Here is a 22,022-nt window from a genome sequence, read left to right on the forward strand (position 1 = left end):
AGCTACAATAGGCCAATCAATGGCCGCCGTGACGAGTGGATCCAGTTGGACTCCACCCCCACACTAAGCGAATTAAAAAACAATTTTTGCTTTGTAAGTTATAATTTAGATGTCGTGTTAAATCAGTTGAAGAACCACATGGTACATTAAAGACATCGTGAAGTTTTTCTCTCCCCGGAAATATTCATCGGGTTCTCAGAGAGGAAGAAAACGTTAACACGTATTTTTGGGGTGGAAGAATATTTCCACTGCCCTCACAATATCAACTTCGCAAGCCGGGTATAGTCAATTTTACAGCCCTCAATTACATAATGTATTATGAGCATTCACCATTATGCAACACATAACGGTGGTTATATTTATTGACAAGTGTCTCCAATATTTGACGCAAATGTTCAAGTTGAAATGCACAAAATACAAATATTTATTTTTCACCTATACTATTATATCGAATTTGTCAATATATAATAAAGGGGTTCTTCACAATTGTATGTGGAAGCCGAAATTGTCAGCATTTTCTTTAAAGACATTTAACTGCTGTATTTGAGATCACGTGGCGGTACTGAAATATCGGTACACTTCTCAAAACTGAACTTTTGACGTCATTCAGTTCGAAATATTAAGAGCAAGTAAACGTGTCAAGAATTGATGAGTTCTCTCTGCAGGGACATAACGCCCTGTAGTCCGTTGAAAGTCAACCAACGTTTCGGGGGTACATGTTTCCTTCATCTTCAGTGTCGAAGGATAAGCCGAGCAGAATATATTTTTTACATTTTTCTACTTTACGAAGAACACGTGCCAACGATAAGCAGAGTAACGTCCTTATGAAACTGTATTCTGTAAATGAATTAAATATTTTAAGGATGTCAACTAAGTGAAGTGAAGGTATCCCTGTAACAGGCCGTGAAGACCCATAGGGTTGTGAGATGCTGAGGTTCCCACATTATCTAGAAAATCGGCTCAAAGATGGCGGCAAAATTGTCAGCCCTACGCGCCGGCCGCCCTTTACCCCCAAGAATATTCTTGGTACTCATTTCTGTAAGAGGCCGAGTCGACTCCAGGGCCATAGTGAGGCTGGAAGGATTAGGTCAGTTGAAAAAATCCATCTCATCGGGATTCAATCCCGCGACCTTTCGGCTTATACTATAGTGCCTCAACCAACTACGCTACCGCGTGCCCCCGTATTTCAAGGATGTAGTACACAAAATTCTACTGTTGACTTTGCAAGATTTGAGATTCCCACAGCCGTGGTTATGAAGAATTCTATCTTCTGGGATATCACCGTCCTATTGTTCCGAATTTCTTGCAATGATTAAAAATGTGATAAATTCCAAGAGTTTAGAAAACTTATAAGAAGTGGCAAAGGGGCTAATTACGGGAGTAGGGAATGTAACATCTCTGGTATTTATCTCTGGACAGAAATATTTTTCCGAATATGATGTGTGAAAGGTGCATCAGACGCAAATGAAAATGTCATCTTTCCATATTCGTTTTTTTTCCTTAATATTCTGTGAATTTAAGATTAATATGAAGCTGCAGTTGCTTGCATTACTGGACAACATTTCGAACTAGATTATTCTACAATATTATATTTGCATCGGAATATTTGTGTACCCTGTCGCACTTAGTATTTTGATGAAATGTAACTTACTTTACTCTCAGGAACCAGAACCCGAACGTTTAACACGAGCAATAAATAGTCCACCATTGGTCACGATCCTGCACCAGTTATATCTGCTTTCATCCTAACTTATGATCTTAATGCTAATATTAATATTATATTCCCATATCTCTGCTGTCACCTTGGTCGCTGTCAACAGGCCAGTATGATCTAAGAGATTAACAGGGTCTGAAATTTGTGAATATATGTTAAAAAATTATTTCCTCTTTGGACAGTATCCACTGTCCTGTGTTTTTATTTGCGAATAACGTTCCGGAGACTGGGCTGTCTGTCTCCGTCCTCAAGTAAAAAGCCTCTTCAGTTGGGTCAGATCGATACGGCTAGTCCCTATATTCGAACACAGAACCAACACAATACAAACCAGCACAGGGAGTTAAGAAAACAGATTTTCTCTCTTTTTCCTGTTGCTTCCACTTGGAGCGTAGGGCATCCGTGAAACTTCTTTTTTCACTTCAGATTCTTAATCCTAAGATAGTCGGTAGGACTCCTTGGATGGGGGATCAGCCTGTCGTAAGACCGCTACATACACAGGACAACATAAACACAGAATAAACGCAGACAGATATCCATGCCACCCACGTCCCAGTGTTCGAGTGAGCGAAGAGAGTTCATGCCTTACACCGCGCGGAAGATAACATTTTAGCGTTACATATTTAAGTTATACATGTAAACTTGTAACATTTGCACAGTGCGTTAAACATACTGACGGCGTAGAACAGGGTGAGTGGTAACTGCGTGTGAAAGACGGTAGGAGAATTACATCCTCAGAGATTGAATCTTCTGGGAAGTGAATGAATTATTTGGCACTTAATTTTGGTATGCCCTGTCCTTCCCGTTCCTTATGCTGTTCTACGAAGTTTCAATAGGACCCAGTTGCTCTCAGAATTCACAAATCTGCAGCACGTTGTGCGCATGCTTCAACCACTTTCTTTTCTCTTTTTGTAACTGTGTCGTCGCCTGGAAAGGAATAGAGAATTATTGTTGTCTCGGGCGGCTGTGCAAACTTTCACCTAACGAAATCAGGCAGGCACTGGGCTCTGGAGCGGTGCCGACAGAGCCGTATTTCATTCTTATATCGACAAGAGATTAAGAACATGCAGAGAACATAACACTGTAGATGTAACCGCATTTATATAAAATATTAACATATAATTTTATAGGTTACGGCATTTGCACAAAGTGAATAAAGTGAACGTGTGGAGGGAGGTCATGTCCGTCGGTTCATCCATCCACATATTCCACCCAGGAAAATGTTCTGCTCATTTTGGTGAAATTTTGTGCAGATGAATTTAAATTTTAATTCATACTGGTTGAATATAAAGTGTTCTCTTTATATTAAGCTTAAATTACCCATTTTAAAAACTCTTATAAAGTACGTTAAAGAGACAGAATAAACTCCTTACCCTCCCCTAACAATATAATTTTCATTTCAGATATTTTCCAATGTGGTAAATATTTTATATATATATTTGTACATATAGTCAAATTACGTTTTTTATAAGTTTAACAAACGAGTGGAGAAGCAGCTCAACAACAGACAGACTGTTAACCAACTATATAAAGAAGAAAAATCTGCCCGGAGCTCCAAGGGAGGCAGTCTACCAAATCTCCCCTTGATAGAAAAGACGTGAAGACACGAACCTTAGCAGTTTAAGATTTCAAATAATAAGAATTTTATTAAAATTTCAGCTCACCACATTTTAGCTTAATTCAAATCTTTATATATAAAACTTTGGATAAGTTTGTACTTGATGTACTTTGATTTATGTAATAGTAGCTTCCTCAGCATGCTCTTATTTGCCTTCTGAAGATGGTTATTAAATGACAGAAACATATAAAGTCATCATATATATAAATATATGTTTATATTTATGTACATAATTGAGTCACACTGGACGGTGTAGTCAAATAATTCTGTAGTACTTTTTTTTTATTTGAGTCTGCATTGGACCTACGTAAAACTCAAGACAAATGAAATCTCCAAGCAACAGAGAGCGCACTGGTAGGTCTGTGTACGCCTAACAAATTCGGTGAGCACATTTCCAAATTTTACGACAATTCAAGTAATTCTCACACATACTGTCCCATCATTCTCAATATTTCCGACTGGAATATTTTGCCTGTAAATTACGTTCCATCATTACTAATATATTTTCTTTACAAAAGAAAAGTAAAATAATCATTACGATTTTAGTTGACATCAAAAGTGACGACAGCAGCACTGAAGAAGTTGGACATAAACTGTACGAACCGTTCCTACTTGCACTTACTGGTGATTCTTTGGCACGTTTCCTGCAGCTGCTACAATGATACATTGCGCTAGGAAGAAAACAAAGTTTTGATGCGATACTTTTAAGCAGAGGCTGTGAAAACTAGCAATATTTAGGGTAGAATGGCAGTTCAGTATTCAGTATTCAGAATTGAGGGGGCGGGTTACCCCATGCACCGCGACCAGTTTGATCTATTGTGCGTCCTCTTTTGAATTGCTACTGTCTCCATACCCTACCGGTACTGGTGCTCGCTATCGTTCCCTTTCTGCCAGCGAGGTTTCGGCCTTCTACTGGCAGTGGTATCTAATAGTTAGTCCCTTTCTGTCAGTGAGGTCGTCCTTCCTCTGGCATTGGTACCTAAGCTTCCCCATCTACCGGAGGCATTGGAAACTACTTGGGCAGGAAATTTGCCCAATTTAGCTCAGAGGTATCCTAGAGATATGAGGTTCTTTTACGTGCCGTAAATCTACGACACGGGAACCACGGTTTAAAGTCCCTCCCGGAGGACTTGTTCCCTGAATTTTTCCGTTCTTAAAAATTCCACGACCTCCGCCGGGTTTGAACCCTCGTAACTTGAGTCATGAGGTGGGAACGTAGAATGGCAGTTAAATATGACCATATCTCCACAAGCCACAAGACATTTTACGAATGGGCAATGAGACACGAAAGGGTTGTGTTCTGGGCCACCATCAACTGTAACATGTGTTGAAGCTCAGGCGTCAATTGATCTCCTATTCGAGACAAGCGAAAAATTTGTATTAATGAAACTGCATCTGAAATTTAATCAGCCGTGGAAAGAAAAGATGGCAGAATGGCTTAGGGCCCACTGGAGAACATTCTATTCCGTTCGAATGAGAGTTCTTTCGGACTGCTGCATCAAATGCACAGAAATCTGAGCGATTAGGCAGAAAAGTGAGATGCTCCAACTAAAATATGGTTATTTCGTATCAGAACTTAAAATGAAAATGACTTTAACGTTTTGTTTTTCCTTCCTTTGTTTGGTAATAATTTGTTAAATTGAATTACGATCTTAAAAGCGCGCGTGAAGTAGCATGTAACCCCGTGTAGTCCGGTAGTTCACACGTCATTACGTCACCGCTGGTGGAATCTGAAAACCAACTTGAGTGTGCGAGCCTGTACGGTATTGTTAATATTCGTCTGTGCTGTGCTATTTAGTCCTTACAGAATACCCTAAGATATTGTGAAATGATCGCATGAACGGTAATAAATTTGTACTATAAGTGGTTGATCCTAATTTAAGTGATGCAACCACCGACGTCTGGTGTTGTAACGTACTACCAAGAAATATACATGTCTGCTACACAATACAATAGCAACACTCTCACCGGGACAAGAAACTTGTTTTCGGAGCCTAAATACAAGGACGGTGCGATACATCGAATTTCACAGCGAAGAAATCCTTCTACTTGAAGAAGTCATGCTAAAGTACTCACTCATGGAGCTGAGCTCTTCTGGAGGAGCCGCCAATTCTGCAGCTACTTAAGAATTTCCAAGCATTTTACGGAACCCGAAGGTTCATTACCGTGTTCACAAGACCCCTCCACTGATCCCTATTCTGAGCCAGATCAATCCAATCCATATCATCCCATCCTATCTCTCTAAGATCCATTTTAATATTGTCCACCCACCTACGTCTAGGTCTTCCCAGTGGTTCTTTTCTTCTGTCTTTCCCACCAATATCCTATATACATTCATCTTCTCCCTCATTCGTGCTATACTCGTATGCCCTACCCACCTCAACCTCCTTGAAAATATTCTAAAGCAAAGTTGAAAAGCAGTGGCAATAAAGCATCTCCTTGTTTAGACCATTCTGGATAGGAAATTTATCAGACAAATGTTTACGTACACGGACTTCACTATACGTTTCGTTTAAACACATTTTAATCAGCCTAACTTGTTTCTTGGGTACCCCAAACTCTATTAGAATATTGTACAATACTTCCCTCCTAACTGAATCATAGGCTTTCTTGAAGCCTACAAAGACACGCTAAATGGTGGATAAAATTAATAGTTAAAGCGCGTAATTTATTATTTGCACTTGAAAATAGAAACATTTCACTTTTATCGTAGTATATGATTATAAGAAGTACAGACTTAGTTTGTGGCTGTACAGACCTCGCCCAATTCAACCTTCCTCAGCTTAAGCATCTCTTGACCAAAGCGTTTTAAACATAAAACACATTTGCATATGGCGTCATCCTTGGTCACATCAGATGTTAAAGGCCTCATAAACGATTACGCCTATTACTGAAAGTGCATCGACCAGTATTTCGTATTTACTTAAATCAGCTTCTTTATTTTTTTTCCTTGGCACTACAGCCCCAGTGGGCCTAGGCCTACCTCCATGAACTTCTCTGTTCACTTCGGTTTTTCCAGATCTTACACATTCGGTAGGACTCCTTGGGCGGGTGATCAGCTCGTCGCAAGGCCTCTACCTGTACACAAACACATAAAAACGCACACACACAAACTAAGCATCCATGCCCTGAGTGGGATTCGAACCCACGATCCCGGCTTCCAAGCGAGCGAAGACAGTACATGACTTAAACCGCTCGGCTACCGTGACCGGCTTGTTTATTTTTAAAAGGGCATATTTTTCCGAACTTTATACCTGAGACCTGCTACTTTTTGTGAAATGTAACCAAAAGTGACGTAAGGAACGGAACATGCGCCCCAAAATTCAAGAAAGCTAACCACTCTCCGAATTTCGTTTTACTCCTCTCAGTGTACCTATTCGTGTTATACGGAAGTATTCCTTCATCAACGATAAATTAATTCATTTTTTTTCCTTGGCACTACAGCCCCAGTGGGCCTAGGCCTACGGTAGGACTCCTTGAGCGGGTGATCAGCTCGTCGCAAGGCCTCTACCTGTACACAGATACAGGAGAACGGACACTAAACGCAAACTAAACATCCATGCCCTGAGTGGGATTCGAATCCATGATCCCGGCTTCCGAGCGAGCGAAGACAGTGCATGCCTTAGACCGCTCGTCTACCGTGACCGGCCAAATTAATTCATCCCATAGTTTATTCTCCTAGTCTTTGATATGTAGTAATTTTAAATTAAAACATGCTCATTAACGTGTTCACAAAAGTGGCCATTGCACCATATACTGTGACCGATGAATTCAGCCCGTAATCTCATAATCTATGTTCATTAATTTTATTTCAATATTATACTACCGTCTATGTTTATGTGTCAATGATTTCACTTATAGCAATTACGTAAGAAGTTCAATAAAACGAAGCCCATTAACGCTAATATTTCTATTCTTACCTTCTGTCGAAGTTGTGTTCTAGTCCACGGCTTAGATGCCTACGGTCCAATTAGTGACAAAATCGGAATGAAGCTCTACAAGCTCTACACCAGCTGCGCCAGTTGACCATTTTTAAGGGCAGAAGCGTCACAGGCAGATCACGGGAACGATGCGCGGTGCCATCTGCCGGTGGTAAATAACCAGCGAGTCATTAACCTTCACTTTATCCGTTATTTCCTTTTTGCATATTTTATATATTATCTCATTTGTGAACATTTTAATGGCTAACAAACTAAAAATATACACGTCCTCGTCGGAATCCGTAGAAACCTTTTGAAGTCGGTATAAGAAGTCAGTTAATACGAATAAAAAATTTAAACTAGGAAAAGGTAACTTCCAATTATCACTTAAATGAACAAGTATTACGCTTCAAAAGAAAATAGCAGTGTGTTTCATAAATGGACGCGTTTCGGGTTGCTTCGCGAAGATTTTTCCCATCTGTTTATATTTTTTCCAAATCTGCGCTTACCTCATTTCCTTCGAAGGTCATTAATAAACACCTATTTTTGCAGATAGATACCCACCGCTGCAAAGTTAATCACGCTATAATTTCGTATTACAGAGAGACACTGATGCTTTTCAAAAAGCTTTGCACAGTAGATCAGGGATAAACAAAGTTATGTTCGTTACCAGACCGAGATATTTCCAAGAAACCAAGTGGCGGGAAACGTTAATGAGAAAATTAACTGTCCTTAAATAATTTGCACTCATTGCACATGAGACATAAATGTACGGTTACAGCAATTAATGTGGGCACGATACCTGAATCCTTACTAAGGTCCTCAAAGGGCCGGATCATAGCTCAAGCAGTTAGTCGCTGGCTTCCCACCGCGGCGACCCCGGTTCGATCCCGGGGTCTGGTCAAGTGGGATTTGTGGTGGACAAAGTAGCGCTGGGGCAGGTTTTTTCCGAGTACTTCGGTTTCTCCTGCCAATCTTCATTCCACCAATTGCTCCACAATCACCCTCACCTATTATCTGGGGCTGGTACAATAGGCCAGAAGTGGCCGCAGTACAAGGAACTTAGTCCCACACCACTAGCAATAAATAAAAAGGTCCTCAAAGTGTTAAGACGCACATTAAACCGAATGTAGCATATGCTACAGTAGACTTTCTCATACTCAGTTATAAGCAGAGTGAATGGAGAAAGAAGATTCTAGCACTGAAACTTGTACGTTCAACAAAACTGCAATTTCTGTTTAATAACACATTTTTAATATAGTTGCAATAACTTACGAATGTTATAATATTTCTCTATGTGAAGTGTACAATATTATTTCTAGGATGTCCAATTGTAAGACAAAATTATTGGAGCCGGAGATGTTTAATTTGTTCTGTTATGGTACAAATCGTATTGTCGTTGCAATTATTGTTGTCGTTTTTGCATGAAATACTTATTGGCTGTAATTTTTTGTCTGCTCCTTGATAAGTAGCTACGTCAAAGCGTTGTTACTGTTCAGTAATCCTCTGACCATACTAGCGGCACCTTCTGAAGTTTCACGTGCAGACAGCTGATTGGTCCAGAGTTACATGGATATATTTGGAAATCATTTCTTCTTCTGTTGTTATCATCACCATCAATATTACCATTATCATCATCCTTTATGGATTTAACTACTAAGATACGAAATACAAAGATACCTTCTCCATTCTTCTTAGACATTCCAATAAAACTGGCGGTGAAGATCTGACGTACCCTTTGTAGTTCTCTACATGTGCTGCCGCTGATTTCAGAAACTCCAGTCTGCTATGTTCGATTCTTGGAATTATTCCTGTTACTATCATTATCTCGGACGTCAAACTGTGTCCGTCTTTCTCTTACTTCTGTAGCCAGTAGCAAAAGTATGGGTGCAGTAGGAGATATCGTAAGTTCGACGCAGTCACTATTAACATAGACGAACACGTCTCTAACAAAGCAAACGTGCATTACAGTATTAAGCCCGGTTTCACAAAAGAGAGGGGCCCTTTCGCTCGTGTCCCCGTCTATATCCATATGCATATAATATATTTTTCTTTATATTTATTGTTATCAATATTTCTCTAGCATCAGAACCGGAAGGCTAACACTGCTAATACAAAAACCCTTAACTGAACATCATCCTGCGCCTTAGTCTTCCACCTTCCATCGTACCTCATTTCTCTTATGAATATAACAATGGGGTCGGTTGAACCAGTATAACGTGTGTTCGATTTATATTCAGATCTTACTAACTCCATGAAGCTGAGTCCTCCTTGAGAAGCCATCAGTCGCTCAGCTGCTCAAGCATTTGCTAACATTTCGTGGAATCCGAAATGTCATTGTTGTGTTCACAAGACCCCGCCACTAGACCTATCAAGAGCCAGATGAATAAAAATACCACCCTACCTTCCTATCTTTAACCTTCTATCGCTCCATCTATCTTCGGATCCTATATATCCTCATCACTCTTTTCCCAAGCACCCTCGGTTTATGTTCTTCTCTTAAGGGCAAAGGCCAAACTTCACACCCACGAGAACTACAGAAAAAAATATAGTTCAGTGTAGTGGGTTTTTAATTTATACAGCAGACGAGCAAAGAAATTTTCTAAACTGAATGGTAGCAAGCATTATCGGAATTGAATGTGCCCTTTATTTCCTCGTGCATCGAATTCTGATCACTTGCTGTCTCTCACAAATATTTGAACTTCGCCACATTTTCGGTATTGCCTATTTTCATGTTGTGGCGTTTTCCTGCATTCTAGTCATAAGACATCAAATATACTTAGTTTTCTCTGTGTCTACTTTTAGTCCAGCCTCATTACTGGCATCAGTTGGAGCATGTGTGCTTTCTTCGTGGCATTTATGTTGTCTCCAAAAATATTTGCATCATCAGCATAAACCAGAATATGATTATCTCATTTAATTTCAGTTCCATCCTGGTTTCCATTGACCTTCCTAATAGGATATCCTAAAGCAAAGTTGAAAAGCAAAGGAGATAAAACATCTCCCTTTTATCGGAGAAACGTTTACATCTATGGGCTTTTTTTTCCTTGGCAATACAGCCCCAGTTCACTTCGGTTTTTGTAGATCATACACATTCGGTAGGACTCTTTGGGCGGGTGATCAGCTCGTCGCAAGGCCTCTACCTGTACACAAACACAGAAAAACGCACACAAACAAACTAAACATCCATGCCCTGAGTGGGATTCGAACCCACGATCCAGGTTTCCAAGCGAGCGAAGATAGTACATGCCTTAGACCGCTCGGCTACCGTGACCGGCCTCTATGGGCTTTACTATATGTTTTATTTATACACATTTCATTAAGCCTAACTAATTTCATGTTATCATACACTCATTGAGAATCCTGTACAATACTTCCTTCCTAACTGAATCATAGGTTTGCTTCAAGTCTATGAATAGCTAATATGCATTTCTCATTGCACTCCCATATTTTGTCCAGTAACTGACCAGTAAAATTATCTGATCAGTCGTCGATCTCTTAAGTCGGAACCCACACAGATAACCCACAATAACTTCGTCTATATATGGACTTAACCTGTAAGGAAGGACATTGAATAAAATTTAGTAATAAGTTGATAACAGTGATCATCATCATCATCAGTAATCTGTCAAGACGACAGGTCCANTTAAGAGTGATATTCCTCGATAATTACTGCATCAGTGTTGCAGCTCTTCTTTGAAGTTGGTACAACAACAGGATCCTTCCAGTCTTCATGGAATGGTTCAAAACAGACGTTAATGACAGGATTTCCTCTTAGTACAAAAGTCATGTACAGGCAAATGTAGAAGGAAGAAGAGTCAATTATCTTTATGTCGTTACGTACGTTTCAAAAATTGGGTGGGGAGATAAACGAGCAAACTTGATACAAACTTGTAAGATTTGAGGCTTTCACGGCGGTGACTATGAAGAAAGCAGTCTTCTGGGATTTGGCACCGTGTATATGTGGTGTTAACACCNTGCAGTCAGTATATCTATAATACACTGAATCCTCATTTGTAGTTCCACTTAACTGCATACGACTACTGGTTCTTGTCTTCCGCGAGTTTTGATCGTGTTCAGCACTGATAGTAAAGGCAGTAGGACAAAGGTGTCATATTTCAGACAGACGCCTAATTTAGAATAGCGTGGTTTTTCAGTAAGTAAGGGCTGTAGCATAGTGGTTGAGGCACTATGCTACAAGCCGGAAGGTTGCTGATTCAAGTCCCGATGAGGTCATTGTTTTTTTTCGATTGACCTAATCCTTCCAGCCGCACTATGGCCCTAGGGTCAACTCAGCCTCTAACAGAAATGAGTACCAAGAATTAATTAAATAATTTTCCTGCGGAGTAAAGCCCGGCCGGTGCGTAAGGCTGACAACCTTACCGCCATCTTTTTAGCCGATTGTCTAGATAATGTGGGACCCTCAACGTCTCACAACCCTATGGGCCTTCATGGCTGTTATAGGGAGAGCTTTACTTTTTTTTTTAATTTTACTTTTTACTTTAAGGGCCGCACTGCTGTGTCAGTCACTGGGCCTAAGGCCTTCTACCCGACCAGTTTCTTAGCAGTGATAATCTGGAAGCTGAAGCATCAGTATATTTTTTATCGTCAGTGTATAGGTATCTGTCAATTCTAACGCAATACTTTAGCTTACAGGACAATGGACTCCAAACCATGTCTGAGTTTTAACTTGAACGTTGTTTATAATAACATAATTATATACATACATTATAACATGTATATCTTGTGTTCACATTGCTTCCAAAAGCTCTAGTTCTTCCTTATGCTACCAAGTTAAGATTAGTACTGGGTTGCCTAATTTCGGATACCTAACATGGTTGAGATTTTCGAGCATCCGAAATTAGGAGCCTTATTTTATGTAGTCTTGTTGTTTGTCCATTCTTAAGTGGCTGGTACTAGAAGAAAGGACTAGACCGTAGACTCCATGGGAATTGCAATGTATTCTAAAAATGTAAAAGGAATTGGTTTTCTGAAAGACCTAATTATGCTAGTGTTGTTTAAAACTATGTGATTATTATTTTTCAAATATTCATTTAATTAACATCTTTCAAATATGGTCGCCCCTTCTTTATAAGGAAAATAATAATTAGGACGTACTGCAGACATAAGTTTATCTTGTTCTTTTCAATTTCTTATCGTTCTTTTATATGAATTACATTTCTCAATCATCATGTTACCTGAAGAAAGCAGTCTTCTGGGATGTGGCACCGTGTACATGTGGTGTTAACCGAAGTTTCGGAGGAACGTATCGCTTCCATCTTCAGGGTAGAAGGAAAAATAAGAAAATCCGCAAGTCAAGAGACCGTGAGAACCGGTACAAGCAGACTGCTGGTCTCTTCGCTTGCGGATTTTCTTATTTTTCCTTCTACCCTGAAGATGGAGGCGATACGTTCCTCCGAAACTTCGGTTAACACCACATCTACACGGTGCCACATCCCAGAAGACTACTTTCTTCATAGTCACCGCCGTGAAAACCTCAAATCTTACATTAAGTTACCTTTCCGAAACAACGAAACATCCGTATCCGAAATTCAGCTGCCATTTTCGCAGATCCCTCCTTCACAACTTCTTGGCTTTCCTTGATTCTTGCAATATACGTGCATTTAAGGTCACATTAAGTAGCAGTTCTCACATTAGACATATCGCACTATTCGAAGGTAAGAGCGTGCTAATGATTCAGGATTCTCTCAACAAAAAATACAACTCCTATCTTAAGCGTTCGAAATGTGGCGCCTTCTCCCTATTGGATGCTTGGAGACAGCAGAGAAACTGTAACTCACTGTAGAACAAGTTGACTGCGTCTAAAGTTGCAGAAAATAAAGAGAATAACACAGCATTTATTTGTCTGCTTGCCGTAATCCCCTTGCATCAGAATAGCATCTTACAGCTGAGGGGCTGGATGAATATACTGTTACGTGTTTATGGCTCCGTGACTAATAATAATGGGTTCTGGATTAGATGATTCGATTTATTGACAGTCTACCTTAATCACAACAATTATAGCGAGACCGCTAATCTACCTACTTCACAGATCACTAGGACACGCTCCATTCTCGTTCTCTGTTGTGCTCGTTGTACTCCTCCGTCCTCCTGTATCGGCCAGCTTCGGAATTCGACTCTCTTATAACTCCTCGGCACGGATCCCACGGAAAACTCTGTCTTATATTATCAATAATGTTTGTTTATTGGTTTGTAACCTAGCAATGGATGTCCTATTGTTGAGAGCGTAACTCCAGTAATGTATTTATCGATCCGTTGCCTAGCAATGGTCATATGCGTTAAAATATTATTCAACTTACATTCTCTTTGTACCGTTAGTCCCTTCAGCAGCTACTATTGTAACTACGCAGCTGGGAGAACTGACGGAGTCATTAGAGCTGATATAATATTTATTCGGAAATTTCCGTTGATTCTAGGCCCAACCCCAATCGGATGTCTGTAACTAATATGGATGCGCCGAGCAAGTTGGGTCAAGTCGCAATGCTTCTTGCTTTTGTTCAGAGGCTGTCCATTTCGATCTAAGCAGGAACACCGATCATTGTAACAGAGACATTTGTGATTTTCTTAAGCCAATCGAGACAAATAACAGAATAATACCTGAAAGTAGGCCACGACCGCTTCATTCAACATCCTTTCCAATTCAAGGTTCACTAATAATTCTACCGTTCGAGATAGCCAGAGACACTCGTGGCATTATTAAATTAGGCATAAATACAGAAATACAGGCATGGGTAATTGGCACATGTCCGTAGAGCCTACTTGTTCATCACTGAGACACTAAAACAAAAAACTCCGTGGTTTTAATCCGCAAGCGAACTATACCGACCGAGCGACCGCCTCTTACCGGGGAAGTTAGTGCCAACTTTTGCAGATAGATGGTGTCACGTCGTCAGAGTAACAAATCCCCACGGCCGTTAATTTCGGTTTTCTAGACCGGAACCGCTATTTCCTAGAGATAGCTTCTCAATTATCCTTACAGGCTAAGTGGACCCCGCTCCAGACCCACTACTTCTCAGAAAATCTTGTAGCGCCGGGAATCGAACCCGAGCCTATGGATCTGTAGCCAGGAACTCTAACCACTAGACCACAGAGGCGGTCACTGAGCCACTTAAGCAAATGAAAAATGCAACGAAGCTGTTTCTCTTTCTAACACAATTCCCTGAAGTCATACAGGTGAACTGGAGGTAAAGTTCCATATATTCTTAGGCTTGACACCAGGCCGCGCCATAGCACAAGCGGTTAGTAGCTGGCTTCCCACCGCGGCGGCCAGGGTTCGATCCCGGGTCTGGTCAAGTAGGATTTGTGGTGGACAAAGTGGTGCTGGGACAGGTTTTCTCCGAGCACTTCGGCTTCCCCTGCCAATCTTCATTCCAACAAATTCTCCATCATCTTAATCACCCGGGGCGAGTACAATAGGCCAATCAGTGGCCGCAGTGCCGAGTGGACCCAGCTGGACTCCAACCCCCACAGCGAGTTTAAAAAAAAGTCTCAGGCTTGACACCAGAAGGAGAACACGTTTCGTCAATTTACCTGAAGGAAAGGGCCCGTTGTAGTCCCTAAGTGAAAGACTGGGCGTGACCAGAAGCGGTGCAGTTGTGGTGTCCTTGCCGAGAATCGAACCCCCCATCGACAAGCAAACCAGTCACTTGTCAGACTGAATTATTAGAGCAGACATTACATCATAATCTTTGCCACCGTGGCTGTACAGACCAAGGTTCAACACCGCTAATACCAAAACCAGCAAGTGCAAGCGATAGTGATCTAGTTCCATCCACCTCATCTTAAGAAGCATTATTAAACAGAACAGCCTTGTTATGGCAGTGACATGATCCGACCACCAACAAACGCTGAACCGACATCCGTGGTTACCGTTAACATAGGGCCGCGCCATAGCTCAAGCGGTTAGTCGCTGGCTTCTCACCGCGGCGGGCTGGGTTCGATCCCGGGTCTGGTCAAGTGGGATTTGTGGTGGACAAGTGGTGCTAGGACAGGTTTTCTCCGAATACTTTGGTTTCCCTTGCCAATCTTCATTCCACCAACTGCTCCGCAAACACCCTCACCTATCATCTGGGGCAGGTACAATAGGCCAGAAGTGGCCGCAGTACAAGGGACTTAGTCCCACCCCATTAGCAATAAAATAATAATACCGTTAACATGCTTTCGACTTCTGAAAGCGACGGAATCCTCCTACCTGTTATTTTCCACAGCTCAGTTCCACATGACTCTAACTGTACATCGTGCATGCCCAATAAATACATTTTCTTACCTAAACTTTGAATTTGTAGCTGTACACGTAATGACTCACAAGTCGAGGAGTACGTACAAGGCAATAAACTTGGGAAATTAGACAGAAATCTCGAATTGCTACATTTCAGAGCAACCGGGTGTTATTATTTAACAGAAATATCGCAGTTTAATGAAATGTTCTTTTTATATCCTTTCCCCTTTTCTGAATATTGCAAGTTCCAAGTAGCTGGACCACACATAACAGCCTTAAAGCAACAGCAATGCATGATACATTCACTTCAGAAGTTTATTTCTTCCAAACTCCTAACTTAAAACGTACAGTTTTCCCTGTGCTTAATTAAGCACTACGCCATAAAGGCGCAAGGGGAAGTGGATGTATATACCCACATTTTCTTGGCCTCGGCACTAGCTAGAGAAGAGTAGTGAGTTTCACGCCCCTGCTGTTCTACTCCTAGGAAAGGGGCCCCGATATACATTGGATAGGAGGTTGGGTGGGCCCCAGAGCCGATCTGGACGACATGTAGAAGAAAAATTCTTGCCCCTAACAGGACTCGAACTCCGACCCCTTGGTTGTCCAGACAGCAGTCAGTCGCTATACCGACTGCGCTACCCCAGGTCTCCTATCTAAATAAGAATATGAAAATATAATTTTACATGTCGTTCTATGGGCTATATTTTTCACATTGGCTTGGAAAATTTAAGTATAGTGTTGAGGAAAATACTGGACCTGAAACAGACGGGGGTGGGCAGAGAGACAGCAGAATAAAGTCTGATATATAGGTCAAATAAGAAGCCTCAAAATTTGTATTCTTCATGCAAAAAATTATGCTGAATATATGAGGAAGCATGAGATAGATGGTGCCTATAATTTGCATGGGGAAGATAAGAAACGAGTTTAAAATTTTGGTCTTAAACCACGTGAGACATATTCAATTTGAGACTTACATGTGAAGGCCAGAATAATGACGAAGACTTATACTTATCTTAGATAATACATTTGAGATTAGGAAATGTATTGAACTGATTCATGATAGGGCTTACTGACAAGCTTTTGTAGGAACTGCGATGAATCTATCAGCGCCATAATGACAGAAAAATCCAGAGAAATTATATGTGTGTGTGTGGACTTCTCGAGGAAGCTGTCGCACACTCTGCTTGGCTGTTCGGTTATTTCAGCATGATCTAACAAGCCGTGAGCAAAATGAGTTTGCGACAAATCTGTAGGCTGTAGACCTGCCCTCTCTGAACCTCTACTGACTTATCCTATCTTCACGTTCGCGGGGTTCCATGTTTTGGGGCTTCAGCCTCCGGAAGAGAATACTTGGATGCTAGCTTCAAATACTTCACAACAGCTTCTGCTAAAGTCCTCAAGTGCACAGAATTCCTGGTCATCTTCCCATCTGAACCTCTGCATAACCAAGAGCGTCGTGAAATAGCACTTTCAATTGCTTATGTTAAGCACCGTACAAGATTATGTGGACGATAACTGTGAATCAGAATGAAACTGGGACATCACAGTTAATTTTAAAACACAATCTTCAAATTCCGCATTTCCGAATTTGTATATAGCGATTTCCTGAACACACCCAATTATAATTAACCGAACACACATCTTATATGATTTTATGGTTATATATATATTTATATGAATATATGCATATTTAATTACAACATAACTGATCACGCTGCCGAGGTTTTTTTTTTACTAAGTACAATAGGCCATTCAGCATCTGAAAACGAGTTCTTCAGTTCGAGAATTATAACTTCTGGGATGTAAGAGTGTGTAATTCAAAATTGCATCGACTTTCGTCAGATATGTCAGTGGACTCCTATTGGACTACACGGCGTCACGCCCCAGAATGTAGAACTGTTTATAGTGGCCGTTGTGAGAACCTCCATTGTAACAAATGCTTAGCTATTTTAGCAAAAATAGAACATTAAGACTTGGAGACACAAGAAAAGTTGTGACTGAGTTCACATTTCTTTCATATCTTCTTGTTTCATTATTTTAATATTAAGCTATATTAATAATAAGACGATGATGCACAGGTGAACGATTTTTTGTGTGTTTAGTTGTCCTGTAGTGTGTGTAATTACAATGAGCAGTGAAGCCTTAATACTTAATACTAATTCTTTGTATATTGAGTCCAAGAATTGTCTGGACTCCCTGCATTATACACCCATTTCAGACATCTGTTTACTAACTAAGCCCCGTCAGGCAAAGCGATGTTATAGAAAGTAAAAGCGTGTAGTTTAAATTACGCAGGATTACAAGGTGGTACCGCTTACTGCTGGAGCCCAAATTAGGAAAGAGTCTCTATAATCATCTTCTTACATTCATTATACCGTGAGAGCATAAGACATTACAAATAGACGTGACCTCTTGACACTACATTCCACTGTTAATCATGCGTAACAGAGTCTACAGGAAGACTGGAATGCTATACATTAAAGTTAATGTAAAATGAGATGGAATAATGCATAATACGCAGAGAGGCAGATGGATGGATGGACGAACGGATAGATAAGAGTCAGGCCGAAAAGTATAGGCAGGAAGACTGTAAGTTAGACTGAATGACTGACAGACAGGCATGCAGATAAGGAGATACTCAGATAGACAGACAGACACATAGGCTGATACAGAGACAGGGAGGGAGGCAGTTCTATCTACTGTCATCCACGGATCCAGACCGTTAAGCTCGCGAAAGCAGAGCACCTTGAAAGGAATTTGTTGATCTTGAAAACAGTTATAAGTGAAAAATATGCCCAAAGCCCTTTCTTATGCTTGAAACAAGATAAAGTAAGCTTCCGATACCTTGTTCGTCTCTTTTTAACAAGATAATGGATGACGTGCAGAACAACAATCCCGTGACTGTAATGTAATAAGAAAAGGCTATTGCAGAAGAACATAACGGTTCTTCGCCCTTTAACATGAAAGCCTATCACTGAGCCAGTTCCTTCCATCTCCCATCTTCACAATATAAACATCTTCTTTCATAACATTCACACGTCAATTCCTCGAACTTATAGTGGGCGTATTTCAAAAGGTTTTCACACGAAAATTATTTTCACGTGATTGAGTGAATCTCGACGGGATCTGGATTGGATATGGGATTTATTGACCACTTACAGATCGTAAGTATGTGTAACTATAACAGCCTCACGGAATTACATACTCTGAATATCACTGTTAACTATAGCACACAAAAAATCTTCTCTTCCCAGCCTGACTTTCAACTGTCTAGCTGCCAGGCTGGCAGCCATTTCACACCAACCTTCTAGTATTCTCTTCACAGCCTGACTTTCAACTGTATAGCTCCCAGGCTGGCGGCCGTTTCACACAAACCTCCTAATCTTTTCTTCACAGCCTGAATTACAACTGAACACTGAACTCGTTGCTCTAAACTGTCCGGTTTATAACATGTCGGCATGGACCGCACAGAAAACACCGTTCTTCCATTGCTGTTCAATTTATGCTTATTAAGAATCTGGTGCCTGACAATGGACGTTGTTCTGTTGTTTGTTTCGCGGCCGTTGCCTAGAAATAATGTTGTTTCAGAGCTGTTCGCTAACAACTGTTGTTTCTCTGGCTCCACAGTTATTGTTTTGAGCAAACATGCCATATATATATATTCCTATGCCATCTCTGGCCCTGATAAGTCTCCTAGATATTCTATCTTAACACCATTGGTAACCTGTGTAAATCATAAAATTTGTTCTTATATAATATGGTAAACTGCTATTTTAATTCATAATACTTACCACTATATATTGTCAAGTGTAGGGTGGTATGCGTTGCGAAAATAATGGGTTGTAGTTAGAATGATTGGATTTGTTAGCGCTTCAGTTACAGGTTATCTTGATTACTATTAATACAGCGCTATCACTGATATACACATTTTCCAGTCCAACGTTGCACACGCACTGGGATCCTCCGTCTTCAATAGTCGTCTCCTAGCAATGAATTTCAACACAAAAATTAGCACTTCAAATCACTATGAAGTCTTCTTGCTGTTTCGTCTTCAATCGCTTTGGAACCTCAGAATCAAAAATTATTCTGGACTCACTCCTTCAGCTTATGACTGACTCGTAACTGCCCCTGAACTCATTCTGTCATTGCATTCCTCTTATAAGCACTGCACAGACCCCACGAAAACACCATTTCTGTTGTTGATGACATCACCGATTACGCGGAAGTGTGTTTACCAAGCCGTTGCTTAGAAACGGGTTGCATAATCTTGTTGTTCCACAGCTTCTCGCCGCGGACGACAAAGAAAACATAGCCTCATCTATTGGTGAGTGTTGTACCGTGTTTACAGAGCTGTCGCCTGGCAACGCGTTGATCAAATCCGTTACAATATATTCCAAGACACTTTGTTTTAAAAATATCAAAAATAACCAGTAGAAAAGAATATATACAGATATATGTATACATTTGCATTTCCTGATTTTATGTATTTTTAGAAATATAGATATTGACATTACTGCAATAATAGTCTGAAAACAGATGTAGCTAATTTTGAAATTCATTTTTAAATGCTTTAAATTTTCCAAACTTTTTCTTCGATGACTAATTTTCAACTAGAATTAAAAAAAATCAACGTCTTATTCACTGCAACAAGTGGATGGTGGGTGAGAGGTTGAAGGCCTAGTGAAATAATGAAAGGCGGTGCCTGGCCCTCCAATCTATCAACATGAATGTACCTTCAGGTGGTCGATGAATAAGGCATCTCACACGGTGGTCTCGTAATTAATACCACTAACAGAATTAAGCAACAAAAACCAACGTATTGATTAGTTTAGGCCAAGGGTTCTCAACTTTTTAAGACCCTGGGTCCACACCAACAATTTATTACAGACACACAGGCTACCGGTTTAGGAAAGAAGGAAATAATTTTTTGTTACTTCATGGAAATATATTAAAAGAATACCTAGCTTACCACTCGACACGAAGAGGTACGCATTAATAATTTTAAGACAAATCTACGATTTGTAATTTTCAACGGGCATGGCGGACTCCTGTGACACAGCAATGAATATTCGGGTTCAAGAGATGGTAAATTTCTCAAGATTGAAATAAAGTTCTGAAGGCTGTGACAATTTGTTTATTGCTAGTGGGGTGGTACTGGGTCCCTTGTACTGCGGCCACTTCTGGCCTATTGTACCAGCCCCAGATGATAGGTGAGGGTGATTGTGGAGCAATTGGTGGAATGAAGATTGCCAGGGGAAACCTAAGTATTAGGAGAAAACCTGTCCCAGCGCTGCTTTGTCCACCACAAATCCCTCTTGACCAGACCCGGGATGGAACCCGGGCCGCCGCGGTGGGAAGCCAGCGACTAACCGCTTGAGCTATGGCGCGACCCGGGCGGTGATTATACTCATTACTATTTTCTGCCTCCACTTTCTACCCTAAAGATGAAAGCAGTACTCTCCACCGAACTCGATAAAGATCTGCCAGGCTGCATGGTTTCACGTCCTACAAGACAGAAATCTTGAATATTATAAGATCCTTAAAGCATACAGCGTGCACTTAACAGGCGCGTTCCACAGGAGAATTTATAAATCACGTGCTAATATCCCTGCAGTAGGCGTAGTCAAGTAAAATATTACGTTTTATGGAAAAGAAACTTGTGTCTTTTTCAAATTCTCATTTCTTATTTCATTCGATTACAAAAATTTCTCCATATTATTTAGGTATACATGAAAGTTATTGGTAAATACACGTTTTGGTCATGATGTCTGAATAGTCAGAGTCAGAGTCAGAGTCAGAGTCGGAATCAGAGTTACTTTTCTACTGGCGGCTTACAGCCAATAGTTCGTCTTGGCGATACGCCCCTTGAGACTCACGACCAGTATTTTTTTAACTGAGCACTTGCGGTCATAGTCTTTATGAACATCCTCCCTGAAAGGGATGAGCCTGTCGTTCACAGTTGCCGGTGACCCTGGACAGTGCAGTCAATATCAGGTCAGAATCCAGTGGGGCTCATGGCCACATTTTACGGTTTCAGATTCGAGAACCTCCCAACCTGGTGGGCCAGTCTCCGTATTTGTATCCGCCAGTAACAGGGTGACCCAGTTATACCCCCAGGTACCGGATTCCCTTTTCATCGCCTTCTACGACTCGCAGGGCTATGGTGGAGGTATTCGACCGAGCCTCCACACGGGTCATCTTAGATATCTGAATATCGCAGGGGGACGGATATATATATATATATATAGTCACGGGGTGCATTTTCGCGTCCTGTTTAAAAACATATTTTCATTTTTACCCTTATTTCCTCATACACTTCTTCCCTCTGTAATCTGCTTCAGAAAAATCTCCATACCAAGCCATAGTAGCGAGTAGGCTATCTCTGTAGTAAAAAGTTGGTTGGATCCATAAGGTTTCTGAATTGTATTTGAGAGATACATGGTCAAATTTCGGCTGGGACACCGATAATTCTGAGTTTCTTCGTGGTTTTATTCAGTTCCTATATACAGTATACCAGAATGAGCCTTAAAACTA

The 22,022-nt window shown here is 40.7% G+C and overlaps 1 long non-coding RNA gene across 1 annotated transcript in view; it reads right to left on the bottom strand.

The window, feature by feature from the left end:
* LOC111861336 overlaps positions 1-22,022 on the bottom strand; it is a 196,082-nt gene that overhangs the window by 139,601 nt on the left and 34,459 nt on the right. The window contains exon 2 of the long non-coding RNA XR_002842220.2: positions 7,250-7,412. This is a non-coding gene — a long non-coding RNA (uncharacterized LOC111861336). The remainder of the gene's footprint in view (positions 1-7,249; positions 7,413-22,022) is intronic.

This window comes from Cryptotermes secundus, unplaced genomic scaffold, assembly GCF_002891405.2.
Source record: "Cryptotermes secundus unplaced genomic scaffold, Csec_1.0 scaffold230, whole genome shotgun sequence".
Classification (NCBI taxonomy): domain Eukaryota; kingdom Metazoa; phylum Arthropoda; class Insecta; order Blattodea; family Kalotermitidae; genus Cryptotermes; species Cryptotermes secundus.